The sequence below is a fragment of the Epargyreus clarus genome, unplaced genomic scaffold (genome assembly GCF_041222505.1).
Source record: "Epargyreus clarus isolate Ecla_fem2 unplaced genomic scaffold, WU_Ecla_fem_2.2 ptg000014l, whole genome shotgun sequence".
In the NCBI taxonomy this organism is placed as follows: domain Eukaryota; kingdom Metazoa; phylum Arthropoda; class Insecta; order Lepidoptera; family Hesperiidae; genus Epargyreus; species Epargyreus clarus.
Genome location: NW_027332222.1, coordinates 10,464,615 through 10,480,562, shown reverse-complemented (window position 1 = coordinate 10,480,562; position 15,948 = coordinate 10,464,615). Strand labels below are relative to the sequence as shown.

Here is a 15,948-nt window from a genome sequence, read left to right as displayed (position 1 = left end):
TTCTCTTTACGAAGTAATGAGAATGGGATTTATAAAACAAATTGTGCTTTTAAACACACCGATTTAATTTAGGTAGCTTTCTCGCCAAGCTACAATGTTCTACATGAAAAAATCGGATATCGATTTCAATTTGGATACGTACTTATCGACTGACACAGTTATAAGTGTCAGCAATTGAATTTATTAAGTTAAACTAAATTTAGTCTTGCAAGTTTTTACCAGAAACTATTTATATTTAAGTTTTTTATATTAATTTAAAACGTTATTATTTTCAAAAAGTATATTTTTTGAAAGTTAACCTTATTCGTATTTAAAATAAATTCTTCAAATTATATGACCTATATAAGTAAAAGCACGTAGTTAATGTTAGGTATTTATTTATTTAACCATAATAATTTACAGTTTAGTATGTAAATTTTGGACTGTTTATGCGTAGAATGTGTTGAATAATGAAACGAATTTAAATGTGTGTTTATAGAACTTCTAACAGCCGCAGCCGCTATCACGGTTGGGATGTGAGATTCCGATAGGAATCTTTACACAATGCCTTTGTTCAAATACTGTTAAGCTGCTGAATACAATGCAAAAATGAAACGGGACGCAGTGAGCGCGGATGCAATTAAAAAGCAGAGTTGTACGATAAATTATGTATGGATGACGCGTTACGCTGTCACATAATGGTTATAACAGTTATATCCAGGTTATATCACAACGCAGCTAGCGTAGCGCACCGGTAACGCAGATGCAGCCACCGTGTAGGAACAATGCGCTCTCAAATTGCCCAATTTAACGGTAAAGCCGACTTTGGAAGTCATTTCGGCGTTTACTTCTTCGACGTAACTAACAACCGCAATGATGACTGACGCGTCTTTGAAATTCTGATGAGTAACGCTATTGACGGCGGATTTCCGCCAAATCTATCCTCAAATTAAGTGCTTACCTATTTCGCGGTAATATTTTATTTAAATTACATACGATGAAACTTTGAAAATTTGAAAATTATATACTTTAGTTAACTTACGGGATCACATTTTTTTAATAATATTTTTTTGATAATTCAAGCACAAAATTACATTCATTATTCGAAAAAGGAAACTTGTGGTATGGTCTAAAATGATACCACTATACTCATTTAAAATAATAAAATAAAAACATATACTAGAAATAAATATAGATGCACCGACACAAATATAACATACTTCCCTACGTTAATTGAGTGATTAAGGGAAATACTCTACATTCTCATACACCGAAAAAATCAATTCAATCGATTGTACGTAAAAAATACAATCCGATTCCCCCTCCTTTTTACCGACTGCGTTAATCTTAAACACCCTAAGTTTTTATTCATGAGAAATTTTCATCAAAGAAAACAGAATAGCGTTCATATAAAATTCACACGATTACATTATTATTTCCTCTTATTAGCATAAGTAATCTGATGAACGGGATTTTTATTCAGTGAGAATGGTTTAGCGTTGGTATTTTAATAACTAAATGTTAACTACGTGTATTAAAATGATTGATAGAACAAGAAATGGTACAATGTCTATGTACTGTTACGGTTGCAAATAATATCTGTGAACTATCGGAATAATTACTTACGAGAAAGGAGGTTGGTACAGCAGCCATAGTATGCACCCATTTCGCTTAATGACAAGCATATTCGTCAAAAGACTTGAACTTAATTCTAGATGTCTAGTCATTGGGGCGCCGCAACTAGAGAAATGAGAAATCAGTTGAGGTACTCATTTGTTAACGAACTTTAAAATTTTGTATGAAAAAAATAAGTTGTAGGTACCTACTCGTACTAAGGTTAAAATATTTTTTAGGTTTTTACAAATTCGAAATTTCAAAAATTCTAATAGGTATGCAGAAATTAACAAATAGATAAAGAAAAAGAATAGATCTTTTGTAAACATTAGATAGATTGATTTTATAATTATTATTATTAATCATTGGATAGATAATAACGGTAAGATCAAAATATAACTACATACACAAGACGTCATCCATTACTAAATTATAGTTATAGGCCGTTAAAAGTAAAAATCGTATGACAATCAAATAGCTAATTAAATAGATGACAGAAACCTATATAAACAAACTGTACTAAAAATAGTTTAGAAAATAATACAAAGCGGGCAGCGTACCACCGGAAAACTAGTGTGTAATAATTGAAAAAGAAAGCAACAGTTGACCTCAATATTGACAAATCACTTCCCCAATTAGCGACCATGACCGTCAGACATGGGTACCGGAGAACAATGCGGTTACCAGCCAGCCACCGAGTTACTGGTACAACGAACTCCGCATAATAGGACTTATACGAATATACCGTGTCACGGCCATTTCGTAGATTAATATCGACGTTCTGAATGCATTTACAGATGTAGAGTTCGAGCTTTAATTTGAGTAATTAAAATGTGATTTGTATTTTTATATTTATTTATTTGTTATGTAGTCTAATAGATTATTTATTGTATTAAAGTTTCTACGGCAAGTTTTACTTGTGTGCATGATTTTGTGAAGTTACACAACATAAAAATTAAGACTTATTTTTAACGTGAAGGAACTTATACTTGATACAATTATTACAACGTATGCAAATAACTACAGTAAACCTTTACGTACAATTTATTTAGTCAAATATTTTATGTATAATTTAGGTATACCCATAAATTTAGTCATAACCGCTTTTTAAAAGTAGTTAAAGGTATTAAATAGTACACTCCTCGCAAAATGAAATCCACATGCGACTACAAGCGTAATAAATCATAATTCATTTTATTCTATTTATTTATAAGAAACAGCCTCAATATTTAAAACCGTGAATCGATTTCCCATAGGACGCATACCATATGCATAGATAACTCCCGGTGAATGCAAAAAGAGGTCGCAAGCATCTTTGTCAAGCACGAACAAAATGTGCATTACCACACAAATGGAAACGATGGACAACAAACCGTTTGATGTTAGCCGCCGGGGTCAGAGCCGCACGTGGACGCCTTGAATATCAGATGGAGCAGTAAGTGATACGAGTATGTGGACGAGACCACTCGAGATAAGACTGAAAATCTCATATGTGGAGAATTTAAAGCCTACCCACTTAAAATATACGTAAGTGCGCTTGATCCACTTTTGAAAACGATTTGTGGAAGTAAATTAACTGTAAATTATTGTTTTTATCAAACCTTTTATTTCCTTTTTAATGTATCCTACTTCCTAAAGTGAAATTTAGCATTTTATTAATTCAGTCATAATTTGATGTAATGCTTACAAATCGTATCAAGCTGTCCACCAAGTTATTCACTTACCTTGATTTTTTCTGTGACTTTCTTTTTGAATTACTTGTTTTGGCAAAAGATCTAACTCTGCGGACAACACAAAACCAACAAAAGGGTTTCTAAATTTCTAACCGCAATCTTATCTAGCCATCACCGCACATAAAACTATGGAACTTGACATGAAACTCATGACACTTCACTTGAGCGTCCACGAGCTCGTGTCCAGTTATCGTGATCGCGATATTAATCTACGAACCTTTGAACTGCCGCGGATACTGTAAATCCGTATGTCACAGAACGTCACAATGGGCCGAACTTGACCGAGGTAACGGGATTGCGCACCGACGAGACAATGCGTGTGAGCAACAGGTTGCTCGGCTGACCCAATTATCTGATACAACTGGGCCATTTGTTTTCGAATACGTGTGAATTCGTATCTCGCCTTTCACGTCTGTTCACATATGACGTGTTATTTGCACGCGTGTATAAATCTGTACCCTGAGTATGAGTTTTTAGAAAAATGACTGTTTTTGTATTTGTTTACGTATTTGCCCATACATTTCCATTCAGCGCCCCTAGCTGACTGTATCAGAACTGATTGGAAATGTATGGGTAATACGTAAACAAATATAAAAACAGTCATTTTTTTGTAAAACCGTAAAAACTCATACTAAGGGTACTGTTCTGTCATAGAACGGGAATTCAATTATTTCATATCGCGAGAGCAGTAAACGTAATTTATCTTACTGCAATTTTCCGACATAAACAAATAAAATGCCACTCAGATTAATGATTCTTGGAACTTTCTTTCCGTAGTAACTTATTCTTTGATAAATTATAGCGAAAGTTCTATGAAGCAAAAAATGGACACGCACTTCCGTCTACCTTCCAATTGTTTGTGTGTGCCATTGTTAGGCTGTTAGAAAAGTTATTTCCTTTTTAAAGAAATATTTTCTCTGATTATTTTTAAAGGACGGACATGATGTTATTCTGTTCGATTACCAGCAAAACTTTCATCGAGAATAAATTGTATTCGTATGTATCTCACATTATGTCAAGTTTATGTTGTGTTATATACACACTCACCTTCACTGTCATACAGATTTCGTTATTCCTTTTTATTTGCATCATTATCTGCTAAACTTAGCGTGGTGCATAATTCTTAGTTCATCAATATAACAAGTATTCCATGAAATTTCAACCGGTCTATTACAGTTCAAAAGATTCATCTTTAAAAATAGTACACAAAAGCTGACAAAAACTCAAAAAGGCAAAGCTATTTCTGAGCTAAAGACATTTTGGTTAAAGTAACTCATTAAACGGCTTCTATACGTGCCACTTGCATTCTGTAGTATAAATTAGTGTTCGTTTTAATTCTGGTTTTCTGGAGGGGTTCGGTCGCGTGTTTATCTAGGCTCGGGCCGGAATGCAGAGGCTGCGCTTGTCGCTCGTTCCTCGAGTACACGCTACAAGGAGATCTTGATGGTGGTGCAAGTTATGAGCTCGACGTCTAAATAGGACGTGACTGGGATAAATTAACAAATACTTTGGTTAAAATGTACTGGAACATCGCTGATGGATTATACGAAATCCGAAACACGAAATGTTATAGCTTATCACTATATGGCTATAATTATTGGCAAAATTCAAATATTTCCTTTATGGAATACCACGTTCTCATTGTCGCTTAACGAGTTTAAACCGATTACAATCGCAAGTAGTCTATCTACCCAAAAAAATATACATATAAGTTAGTTATTATTTACGTAATCATAGCCAAAAACAATTCGAGCTAGATACGATTAAGCGTGGAAGATAGAGGTGGAGGACCCATCAGCATGGCACGATTCGATTTTATTAAATTTAAAACGACACTGTAACTATTTTTATGAATACTTCAGATAAATAGATCTGCATGCATGAATATAAGTTTCAAATTAGCATATTTATGAGCACATTATCCAGAAGCTTATATCTGTTCTCCCGGCGATTAACACGCTACACGGAAATCTCGATACTGGTATAAGTTACAAGCGATGAATTAGAATATAGCGAAAGAAATGATTAAATTTACATATTGAGAAAAATAGGAAAATACGCCTAATAAATATTATTTGAGATTACTCCTTTTTGTGAAATATCTGCGTATATCTGAAACGTTTTGATACCCTGGTCTGTATATCTTCTCAATAAACCACCAAAATCTACCCTGCCTCAGATGTCTTTGCGTTGTTGTTGTTAGATGTTGAGGTTAATGGTACTAAACAGAAACAATTTAACTATAGTACTCTACATCATTTGTAACTCAGTATCGTTAAATAAATCACTTTAAAAATAATATAATGATAGTGCAATAAAAAGCAATATAAAATAATCTGCAATCAGCTTATGCTTTGGACCACGCACCAAGAAATGCACGATGTCGTTAACAGGCGCAACAGGCGCCGCGGCTCGGCCGGGCTAGTCGTGAATCCTACGACATACCGATATGCCTGATACTAAATGAAACCCTTCGCAAGAAACTGACTATTTCATAATACTTTGTGTAACATTTTAAGCCGTCAGAATATTGTAGAAATGAAAAGTACTGCTGTATTTTTTACAAAGAACAGCTTTTTATATTTTTTTGTGAATATTTCTAAAATATTTGAACTTACATTAAGTAATTTTAAATATTGATATATGTAGTTATTTATTTGCAGTTCTTATATCCAATAGAATTGAGTAGCTTATATATATGTAATTTCTTGCCAGTTTTGTATTAATTATAGAAATCAAAAATGTTGTCAAAAGATTTTGATCTGATTCTCTGAAATACTGATATAAAATGTCGCTTATATCGTTACAGAGCTACTGAGCTAAGGTGAGCTACTGAGCTAAAAGAGTGATATATATCACTGAGTTCAAAAGATATATCTCTCTCTTTTCACTTTAGTGATATATTTTGCGTACCTCTAATATGCAATCCACCCATATATAAAGATGCCTGTAACGACCAAATTAAAAAATAAACTTAGTAAAGAAGCCAATCAGATGAATTCAATATCTCATAAATATCTGCTCCCAACAGAAATTGAACCCCTATACCCTCAATGGAATGGTAGCATCAGGGTCACGAAGGTATGCTCTAATCGCTTGTAATTAATTGTAATTTATGTGTGCAATTCACCTTAAGATCTTCACGAACTAACAATAAAACTTGGTTTTCAGTGCTATAAAATACTGGCTAACGAAACCATATAACTGAAACTCTAAGTATATCTCAATTCAACTCAAACCTATACCTTAAACTCACGATTTAAATACTGAATAAACTCAATTTTATTATAAACCGTCGCTATGTTAAATCTTCGGTTAGTATTCGAAACTAAAATAGTATGAAATAAAACCACATTACATTTTCTTAACCTTTAAATACACAAGGGTATTATAGAGCCTGGATACAGAATTCAGAATATTTAAATGAGTCCAAGATAAAAACAAAGGAACATTAAGTCGGTATATACGGATTTTAATTAACATATGTAATATACGTGTAGTATAAATATGAATAGCTTCCACGCGTGCTCATTTTAGCATCGGAATACAATAAGCTTTATACATAAAAAATGCAAAAAAATGTATATTAAAAATGCACATTATTGCTAACATGCCACATACTCTGCGACCACATTTAAAATTGCCACTTGTATCGTTCAGGTAGATACGAGTAATATATAAATATAAATAAGTATTTAATTAACTCATCTTAAATATACTTCTTCATCTACTAGTTTACTACTTTCTTTAAAGTTTCTTACACTATCGATCACTACTATTTATTTAAGGGATATAACAAAATATGTGTAAAATTAAAATGCTTTAAATTTCTATAATAGTATAGCATTATCTTTATTTAGCTACTCTAAGGTATTACAAGAAACTATTGAAGCGTCTATGTCTACACTAAAAAAATGCAGAGCTTTGATAAAATGACAGAAATAAATTATATTAATTAAATAAGAAGTAGACTTTTGATGCAATACGTTACTAAAATCTTTACTAAAACCTGCCTTTTTCATACCATTGTATTCATGTTTAAATGTAATAAAATGTAAAAGATGAACTCCAGTTGTTAGTTACCCACAGTATTTTCACGACTTTCAATCTGGCAAGCAGTCACCTCAGACTGCATATTTATAATCAGGAAGCAAGTGAAATGCATGTGAAGCTTGTAGCGCGCTTAGTATGTCTAGTCACGCAAAGCTCGGTCTAGCTGTTTGATGGGCACTAACGAACGTGTATACTAGCAATTTGAATACTCTGAATAACTGAAAACGATTGTCATATTAAAGAAACTATTTAAGTACCTTTTAATTGATCTTCCTGGAATAAACCATTAATAGCGTTGAATCATTTGACTCCTAAATCTTTCAAGTTTTATCTTGTAAGTTACGCCGTAAAGTAATGTGGTTATTTTATGTGAAAACACAGAATGTTGTACATTAGCAATTGTTGGTTAACTAAATACATTACAATAATTATTTGTTACTCTAATAAAAAAACATTTTTATCGTCAAATAAAAGGATCAAATACCTACTTGTACCTAATTAATCGGTTAGCTTACATACTAATAAATAATCTATAGAAATTATTATGAAATAAGGAGCCCACCGTTGTTTGAGAATCGAATTATAATTACAAACATATTTAATGAACAATTTAACGAGGTCCTTATAAAAGGTATTACCGTAGCCAATGCCTCTCATAACTGCATACTAGTGATCCAACGGTTTATATTACACGTATTACTGTAAGTACGACGTGTTTACTATTAGTATGCCACTGTCAATTATGAAATTGGCTATTATGTGGCATTATAGTGCTATTTCTCTTGACGCCCGGTAGGAATCGATTGTTAACTGGGAATTTACTCGACCTCGGGCTGCAATGCAAATGTAGCCGTTCTTCATGCTTCACTGTCACTCATGCTTATCGCAGCGGCGTGAAACATCTCAATAGCCACTTATTTGCACACAAAGTAGCTTTATTAACAACTTGTAATGCGTGCATAAATATTGTATTATGCTGCATTACACTTATATTTTCATTACGTACACTCATATTACATGCACACATTTCTCATAGTGTAAGGTATATAGTAGTTTGAAATTGGGCCTTTCAACTTAGGGTTCCATTCGAATATAAGTTCTTTGGTTTTTGAAGTTATGTGCTTTTTAAGCTATGTTAATTTGTAATATAATTAATAATCGCTTGCTTGCTTGCAAACATCAGAAAGAACTTGCAAAGGAAAACATCAGATAGAAATATTTTATGCGTAAAACTGAAAGATCTAAAGTGATAGTTCTCAAATGTGTGAAAACTCTACCAATACACACTTGGGCAACGTAGTAGACTACGGCCTTAATCCCGCTGAGAAGAGAGTCGTGCCCAACGACTATATTGAGGCGACAACACTCATATTTACACTCTTGTCAACCTCAATTGGCTTAATCATTTTCATCGCGGTTCAATACCTTCACTTCAAGGAAAGGCCACGTATTTTTTGTTTTTTAACTTTCACTTCTATTAGTATCGTAATGATGGTTGTTCTCTATCAATCTTAATAACAATAGTGAACAATCTGCAAATTCAATAACAATAAATCAAAATCGCAATCAGTAGGAGCTGTGTTCGCCCACCCAGACTATCAGCATCCATTCAATCATATACGCTCGTAAATCACTACAAGATCCTCGTTCGTACTCAATATTGTTGGGCTTTATCCTACATGGGAGGTCTTATTATAGTGGGTGATAATAACCTGACAAATTCGATACTTAAACAGGGTAATATTTTACACATAAACGCGCTTGCTTTCACATGTTTGAATGAAAGAAAAAGTTCCACCACAGGGTTGCTCGTATTGTGAATGTCATGTACATTTATTTATATTTTAATAAGTAATTTAACAGTGCTATGAGTATTCTCTAATAGTCGCCATTGTAGTTTACAAACCCAAAAACACAAACACTGTGTTTCATCAATAGATGGTTGACGTTTAATCTATTCGAAGAAACGAAATGATAGTTCCAGTCCGTAATTTTGACTTAACTACCATTTTCTAAGTGTATTTGCGATTAAATAATCGCTAATAAACTTATGATAAACTTCTTTTTATTAGTTTACCTCACCGTCTTTATTTATGACTGTATGTATCTTGTATTTATTAGATGATCTTAGGAACAACATAACCGAATCAAATGGACCTTGTAACACAACATTGGAAATCGATGCAAGGAATGACATAGTATATAGAATGACAATACTATTCTTAATAATATTTCAAAACATATAGATATATTGGTCTCAAACATACAAGCTCCGTTAATTTAGTTTCAAACTTAAGATCAGTTTGAATAGCTAAACAAAGTAACACGAAAAACTCACAGGGCAGCAGATCTTGTGGGTGGTTCAGCGCAATGTCTTAAGTAAACACCTGGCCACATTCCCCAGAAAACTTTATATAATCTTGTTTCTCGGGCAACTCGGGCGCTTGACAGTGCAAAAAGCGGCGGGCAGAGTTCACAGGCGTCCCACGGCTTAGTCATTGTTGGCGAGCGTACCGCCGTGTCAACCGACTATCGTGATGGGATGCTGCTCGTTTTTTGAGAAATAACTACAACGCACTGGCCTTTACCTCGAGATGAGTCGCGAGAATACAATGTGAAACAAATAAGCAATAAATAAACGCGTTTAGCTCGCAAGCCCACACAGATTCCCTTCTTTGTGATAAACTTGAACGCACAAAGACAAAACACTATCGGTCTAGAAAGCCTTTATACACACTACACAGTACACATCTATTTTTAATTTTTTATGATTGTACGAAAGTTGTAATATTATTTATCGTACATACCTCTTTCTCCTTAAAAAAGTTAACGCTCCTGCTCGAACCTAAACCTGAAACAAATAAAATTGAAATAAATATTTTTGAAAAACAAAATCATGTGTAAGTGTATCTAAATTTATAATGATATACCACAAATGTTACAAAAATAATTCGGTAAGTTAATCTAATAAACTTATCTCGTAAATTTAATTAACGAACACTTTCGAAGCACGGAAAAGCGTATAAACCCAATGACACACTAAACTTATTGATTTCGACGTTGACGAGAGGGAAATCTTCAAAAAGCACACAGTGTCGCTGGAGCGACACGGGCATATGTGCTGTCCTCGACGCTGCTATGAGGACTCTGGGATCTCCAAAGTCCAAAGCGTGATACCCCGTCAGGCTCCACACTGAGGAGCATAAAGCTCGCCACATCATCTGGTGTGTACGACGATATGCGGCCACACATACCGCCGTCCTACTCAGGGTCGCTTTCCGAGTGGTTCGAGCTACCCACTCTTACCACCTGCGACCCCGGAAGCCCCCTTATAGTCGCCTCTTACGACAGGCAGGGGATACCGTAGTCCTTTTCTAGGCAAGGAAGTACAGGGACAACCATTACCGTGCTATGAGCGCTGTAACCAGTTTAACCCTCAAACCGTTAACATAAATGTTCCCGTCACAAAAGCACTCTAAACACTCCACAGTAAATCAGTTAAACTACAACATAATACTCTATTTAAACACTTCTGATATCAGAACTCTTGCAAATATACTGTTGAGATAAGCGCGAAGAAAATTACAAACCTAAGCTGGATTTGTATTTCAATTTCTTTTTGCATTTTACAACCTCAGGAGTCGGACAGCCGTTTGCCTGTCTACTCAGAACAATTCAATAACGATTAAATTGTATTTAACTTGCACTTGGATAGTAATCGTTGAAGGGAAATGATACATGAATAATAATAAGTATGTGGTAATAAAATATATGACTACGTACGTATTTTGTGATGTCGTAAAAAGGTTTTATTTCTTTTTGCTTTTGTTTTAAAGATAATATATGACAATTTGTACGTCGTTAATGCAACTATAGTTTTGTCATTATTTCATTCTTCAGCACAAATAGCTTTTTTAATATTAGTAATAAAGATACTTATATAACAATTAATTATTTGCTTACAATCCTGTTATATTAAATTGTATTCCCATTTAACCTCTTTATCTGTTTTAACAGCTTTCTTGCTGTTAAGTGGTCAAATTAAAAAAACAAAAAACCAACCGCTTAAAATGATAACCTGAAAGAGGAAGTAATGTAGCCTATGTTACACCCGCAATTTAGACAAATCCAACTACACTTCATATGTTCAATTCTATTAAGCCGTTTGGGCTTAGGCCATGCCTAAGAATGAGATATACATAACAGCTGGAAAAAATAACTATCTGCAGTAGGGCAATAAAATAAACTGTTTTAAAATCGTATCTAATATTCATATTATTTAACAGTCTTACAAAAATGATGCGTCGTAAGATAACAGAAGCTACTATGCCTACTACATCTACATATTATTTAAATAAATAAGTCAACTTATTAAGGTTATCGGACGCGTTATAAGTAGATAACGGAACTTGAATGTATACGGACGTAATGCACGCTCTATAAAAATGTTAATGTTTGCAAATCATTTGGATTCTCTCACTTTATTACATCGATAAATACGGTAAACTGTGGTTTAAACGTAACGACACCGTCGAAACTGTATGTTAATCTCCTAATAAAAAAAAAACGAGAAAGCGGTTTCCTACTTTAAACGTACAAACCGCCGATAGTAAACTATTAATCTTAACAAGTTAATGACGGCATAAAGCATCGAGCGCCCCGAACGCATAAGGCTCAGGACAGATACTAGTTATAGAGGCCATCGTAAATAAGCCGACGTGGTTGCTATGGCCTTTTTCTTCGGATGAGGTGCTTAGAAAATAGCGTTAGAGCGGAGAACAATATCGCCTGCGGCGGGCGTGCGCTGCCGTCCAATAGAGGAGCAAAATGGAAAAATAAAAGAGGTTTCGCATTGAAATGGTTCCTATCGCCTTTTGGCTCGGTTGCTTCCCCTTTATCCGCAGATCGCTAGACAATGTGGTGGTGGGTGCGGGGCTGCGGGCGGGCGCGGGGGCGGCGGGGGCGCATGTGCATGACCGCGCAGGGCGCAATGACCTTGCGCGCACATTCCGCCCGCTCTTTCGAAGGCTCCCGCGGCCCTCCAGCTAACCCGCCTCCTATCTAACTCTTCCAGGACTAACAATGTGAGTACTTCCAGGAACATCGTCCATTGACCCATAACTGTCCCACTGCTGGGCAAAAGTCTCCTCTTAGAATAAGGTTTTGCACCAGTTCGCCACGCCGGCGAAGTGCAGGTTGATATACCTTTCAGAACTTTTTTACAGAACACTCAAGAATGTACGTTGTATTACAATATTTTCCTATTCATGTTCAAAGCATCTTATTATTCATCTCTAATAACCACACACATAATATCGTGTGTATGTGTGATATCCAAAAAGATTTAAACCCCGGATTTGTGATAGGCCATAATTCATACTACTAGGATATCATCTGAACACACAGAGCCAAAGTTATCTATTTGTTGAATGAAACCCATAAAATTCTATTATCAACAGTCACATCCTAGTATTTACCCCCTGTGGATAACCACTGAGATTTATTGTCCCTACTACATAAGTGAGAAACCTTAAATCATTCAAACTATATTTACTCCTTCAGAGTATAAATATTTTTTCTAAACCTCCTTTTAGAGCTTAGCTTAAGCTCTAGAACTTAAGCTCTACAACATCTAGTTTAGTCTAGTCGCACTAATTTATGCTGGGCTATCTTTATCTGTCAGTGTATGTTACAGTTTTCCTAAGCGGAAGTAGCAGTACTACTGCAATCAATTGACTCATGACAGCAAATCTGAATACGATTTACCTGAAAATGTTCAGAACGATATTGCTACCCTGAAGCTTTTATGAACGTACGCTACTATTCCTTATCGCAAATATTATTAAAGAATAAATTTAACTATAGACGACCATCATTTTAACTGTAGAAACATCAAGTCAAAACCACGGCAGTAACAAAAACAGCGGACAAATAAATCCATGATCGTTATACGAAGTTGACAGTTCCATTTTTAAATTCAATAAGGTGATGGCATCGGTGAGTCATCACCGATTTGTCCAAAAACCTACCTGTGTTATGGCAAAACCGGTCCTGTTCTTTAATATATTCAAAAAAGTTTCTTTAATACCTAACTCCAAAAAGTGTAATTGAATACACTCGTTTGCATGTTGCAAACCACTGTCTTAATTATTCAGAACAAATAAATTTTCATTAGCGCTGCAATCAAAAGACAGGTTTGTGGTTAGGCTCTGCAACAAAACAAACACTTCCTTATCCTGAAGTATACGTACATTGGTACACAGAAGCTTGTACAACTTGTGCAAAGCATATAACTAACTAGTAGTGCCCGCAGTGTCGTCCGCGTTTTAAAAAAAATAACATGACATACATATAACTGAAAATTTGTACTTTCTTTGGAATGACAATGGCGTCATCTGTCGAAAATTGGTCGCACAACTCAGAAACCTTCGTGGGCTCATAACTTTACTAAAGATCATCATATGATCAAATACGTGTCATCACCAACCCATTACTGTCCCACTGCGGAGTACGAGTCTCCTCTCATAATGAGAAGGATTAGGCCATAGTCCACCGAGCTGGCCAAGTGCGTATTGGTTTTTTTTAATCTCTCAGGTATGCAGGTTTCCTCACGATGTTTTCCTTCACCGTTTAGCAAGTGATAATTAATTTCTAATACGCACAAAACTTTGAAAATTCAGAGGTGCGTGCCTGGGATTTGAACCTCGGACCCATCGATCCAGAGGACGAGTTTCTTAACCACTAGGCTATCACTACTTGCGTTAATCAAACACGTTTACGATTCTATAAAGGACATACAGACAAATATTCATTTGTATATATATAGAAGTGCCCAACTATTACGTAAAATAACTGAATAGTAGAACCTACTTACGTTAATCAAATACTGCACACCAAACTATGCCATCGACCTTTGTAAAGGCATTGTGGAGTGAACGACTTGAGTAAACAGAGAAAATTACTGTTCAAATAAAAATGCTCCCACATACAGGTTTTATAGTAACTGCTATCGTATGCTTCGAGTAAGTCTTCATATTTATCAATAACGGTTTCTTGTTCCGCTTTATAATATGACCTTGAACACTAACCTAGAATGGACATTTCTGCTATTTCATGCAAATTATGACTAAATTTACAAATTGTCTTTCCAAATATGAAATTCGCAGAATAGTACAACTTTCTTTCCAACAAATCCATAATTTAGACTTGTTTTCACCAATTCATTTATTTTGGGTCATCTCACCCCTACACGGTAAATGTGACTCAGTTTCCACTCAGCTTTCATTCTACGACCACAATAACATTTTTTACGTTCAGTGCTGACCTAAAACCAAACAGATCTGCTTTAATCACACATAACTAACGCCTACGCAACGTGATTTCGAGGTAAAATGCGCCTACTCAGGAAATAACGGTCCGTTAGCCAAATTGTTTGAAAACCACGATCGGACGCCGTGAAACGCTCGAATCACTCAGAATTGGTATTTTACCAACTTTGGGAAGTATTTTTTGACTATAAGCCGTAACAGAAAAAGTGTTGGAACCTACAAGTATTTATAAAGAAAGAAAGAAAGAAAATACTTTATTCAGGAATATTGCAACACACAGTACAATTGTAAATAGACAAAATAATTTAAAAAAAATGCACGGTTATAAGACTACTAATAAATAAGACAGTTGTCCCTGTAGTTCCGGGACCAGAATAGGGCTACGGTATCCCCTGCCTGTCGTAAGAGGCGACTAAAAGGGGGCTTCCGGGGTTGCGGACGGCAAGAGTGGGAGCTCGAACCGCCCGGCCAGCAACCCCGGGATGGACGGCGGTATGTGTGGTCGCATACCGTCGTGAACACCAGATGGTGTGGTGAGTTTCAAGCTCACCTGGGCGGAGACCGACGGGGCAACGCGCCAAGTGGACTCCGGTTGCGTTCCGTTGGAGATCCCGGAGTCCTCTACACAGCGCCGAGGACGGCCACCGGGGGGGTTTTAGTGCGGTAAGAATCCCACATAACCCCGTGTCGCTCCCACGGCATAGGGTACCTTTTGAAGGTTTCCCCCTCGTCAACAAAAAAAAAAAAAAAGAAAAAAAAAAAAAAAAAAAATAAGACAGTATCTATAATTAGTATATAAATAAGACAGAATCCTTATAAAAATGTAAGAGTAAAAAAATACAATACATAAGTAAACTTCTTTTATACATAACTAAACTTTTTTTTTTAATTTATCTTTATCGTCATCAATACATAGTAACCAACTCATTGCTACCCAACTGCTGGCTCAATCAAGAGGCCATTAAACATAATTTACCATAATAATCAAGTGCTGATTGGTGCAGGTGGTTCACATATATGATAATGTTATGGAAAATATGGATATGTAAGTAATAAATAATGAGTTAACTATTTGAAACTAAAAACTTTTTGAGTCCAATAGGCTAGTACGACTAACCCGACGAGTGTTACTAGCGTACCTGTGGTCCCAACAAAGTACGTACCGAAGAACACCCTAGGGTTTTAGCTGGTAGGAGTTACATACAGACTTTCGCCACGTAAAAACGAAAAGTTCGTACGAA

General features: G+C 35.3%; 1 protein-coding gene across 1 annotated transcript in view; it reads right to left on the bottom strand.

The window, feature by feature from the left end:
- tyn (trynity) overlaps window positions 1-15,948 on the bottom strand; it is a 77,611-nt gene that overhangs the window by 43,043 nt on the left and 18,620 nt on the right. Inside the window, exon 2 of the mRNA XM_073080095.1 lies at window positions 10,187-10,230. The gene's annotated coding sequence lies outside the window, so the exon portion shown is untranslated. The remainder of the gene's footprint in view (window positions 1-10,186; window positions 10,231-15,948) is intronic.